The sequence below is a fragment of the Pteropus vampyrus genome, unplaced genomic scaffold (assembly GCF_000151845.1).
Source record: "Pteropus vampyrus isolate Shadow unplaced genomic scaffold, Pvam_2.0 Scaffold63, whole genome shotgun sequence".
In the NCBI taxonomy this organism is placed as follows: domain Eukaryota; kingdom Metazoa; phylum Chordata; class Mammalia; order Chiroptera; family Pteropodidae; genus Pteropus; species Pteropus vampyrus.
In genome coordinates this window covers 6,947,949-6,950,607 of record NW_011888844.1, presented here as the reverse complement: position 1 = coordinate 6,950,607, position 2,659 = coordinate 6,947,949, and the positions used below count along the sequence as shown (strand labels likewise).

At 28.3% G+C, this 2,659-nt stretch overlaps 1 long non-coding RNA gene across 1 annotated transcript in view; it reads right to left on the bottom strand.

The window, feature by feature from the left end:
• LOC111740406 overlaps positions 1-2,659 on the bottom strand; it is a 27,405-nt gene that overhangs the window by 11,880 nt on the left and 12,866 nt on the right. The window lies entirely within an intron of this gene.

The following is a 2,659-nucleotide window of genomic DNA, read 5'->3' as shown; positions in this document are numbered from 1 at the left end:
GACAGAAGCTTCTGTACTTGAGAACCTCTCAGACCTCATCTTATGTATCTGTTCATCTGGTTGTTCATCTGTACCCTTTATCATATCCTTTATTTATAATAAACTGGTAAATATAAGTATTTCTCCAAGTTATGTGAGCTGTTCTGGCAAATAATCAAATCCAAAGAAAAGAAGGTCATGAAAACCTATTTGTAGCCAAGTTAGACGGAAGTTTTTAGTAATCTGGGGACTTACTCCTTGCGATTAGCATCTAAACTGAGGGGCAGTCTTGTGGGACTAAATCCTTAACCTGTAGGATCTGACATTATCTCCAAGTGGTGTCAGAATTGAGTTAAATTGTAGGACACCCAGCTGATGTTACAGAGAATTGCTTGGTATGAGATAAACACCAATACATCTGGTGTTGAAACTGTTGCAGGTATGGTAGTAGTGTGAGAGTAAAGGCTATAGATACATAAGAGCAGTGTAGGTTTTATAATTCAAATTGATCAGATCGGAATGAAATAAAAATTTGAGAAATGAAAAATATTATAAAGGAACTTTAAAAGTCAATAGGTGGGCCAAACTGCAGCTAGTCAAAGTAGAACAAAGCATTAATTTGTCAACTAGTAGACAGTTCAGTAAAATGTATCCAGATTAATAATAGAATAAACAATGGAAAGTGTAGAATGGAGGTTAAATAAAAGAGACATGGTTAAACTCTACCATATGCATAATTTGACTGTAAGAGAGAGGGGAAAAAAAGTGAAAAAGACAGAATAAATATTTGAAAAGAAATACTTGCTGAAAATTTTTCAAAACTGATAAAGGACATGAAATCACAGATTCAAAAATTTCTGTGTACCTCGAGAAGGATATTTTCAAAGAAAATCACAAATAGACATAATATTACAAAATTTCTTAAAAACATTAAAAAAAAACAATAAAAATCTTAAAAGTTACCATGGAAATAACACATTATCTACAAAGAAACAACAATTAGATATAATTGTCTATTTAAAAGAAACAATATAGGCTGGAAGACAATGAAGTAGCATGTCTGAAATGCTAAAGGAAAATAAACTGCCAGTCTAGGTATTTCTTCCTAATGTCTGATCTTTCAAATGTGGGAAAAATTGAAGGTAGTTTTAAAAAAGTAAAACAGAAAATTTCTCATAAATATACAAGTACAAAACAAACAAACAAACAAATAAATAAATAATGGGTTCTTTATGTTGAAGGAAAAAGTTTCCACATGAAAACACAGAAGAAACAATGAACAACAACAACAACAACAACAACAACAAAACAAAAATGATAAGAATGTGGGTAAATATAAATAAATTCTAACTTTTAAAACTACAATAAAAACATGTGATATTTAAAACATATCTAGAAGTATAATACATTACAACAAAGGCACAAAAGTTTGAAGGAGATAAATGCAGTTAACATGTAGTAAGGTTTGGAAAATTGGGGGATATGATAAAAGTTCAAATTTAAGAGAAACTGTATTAACCAAAAGATAGATATTGTAATCTCTAAGGTAACTGCTGAAAGAACAATAAAACAACATGTACCTAAAGCCAGTACAAGAGCTATATAAAAAATATAAATTATTTTTAATTCTGAAGAAAGCAAAAATGAATGGGTGAAGAAACAAAAAAACACGTTGGGATAATAGAAAATAAATAGTAAAATGGTAGACTTACATCAAAACATCGGTAATTACTTTAATTATAAATGGACTGAACATTCCAATTAAAAAGAAAAAAAAAATTAGCCTGGGAGAAAAATAAAACCCAACTACATATAGTTTACACTAACCATGATTTAAATATTACAATACAGTAAATTTTAAAGTAAAAGAATGGAAAGGGTATACCATGGCAATGATAAGCAAAAAATGAAAAAAAAAAGTATAACTATATTAATATTGGACCAAGCAGATTTCGAAGCAAATAATATTACTGAGAATAAAGAGGACTATGTCCTAATGATAAAAGAATCCATTGAAGAGGATAATAAAACAATCCTAAATGTGTATGTACCTCATAACGCAACCTGAAAAAGGGTAAAGAAAAATTTGGCAGAACTAAAAAAAAAATTCAAGTCCACAGTAATAGTAGACTTTAACACACAGTAACTGAGAATGGACACACAAAAAATTATGATCAATGCAGAATTTTTTAAATTTAATTTTGTATAGAGAACTATACACTAAACAACTGCCAAATACAAAGGTTTTAGAAGTGTACATGAAACATTTACCATCACATGCCATAATCTGAGACTTTAAAAATTCTTGATATATTCCAAAGTATTAAAATGATAGAGATTATGTTCTCTAACCACAGTGGAATAATCTAGAAATCAATAATATAAAGATAACCAAAAAAATTATGTTTGAAAAGTAAACACTTGTTTAAATAATCCATGAGTCAAGAATTAAATACGATAGGAATTAAAATATATTTTGAATAAAAAAATTAAAATAAGACATCAAAACATGTAGAATGTAGTTATAGAGAGCTTGTAGAGATATTTATACCTTCAAATAAGCATATAAAATTAAATATTTAAAATCAAAGGTCATTGAAAAATAACAGCAAATTAAAACTCAAAGAAAGTAGAAGAAAGAAAATATTAAATTTAAGAGCAAAAATCAATGAATAGCAAA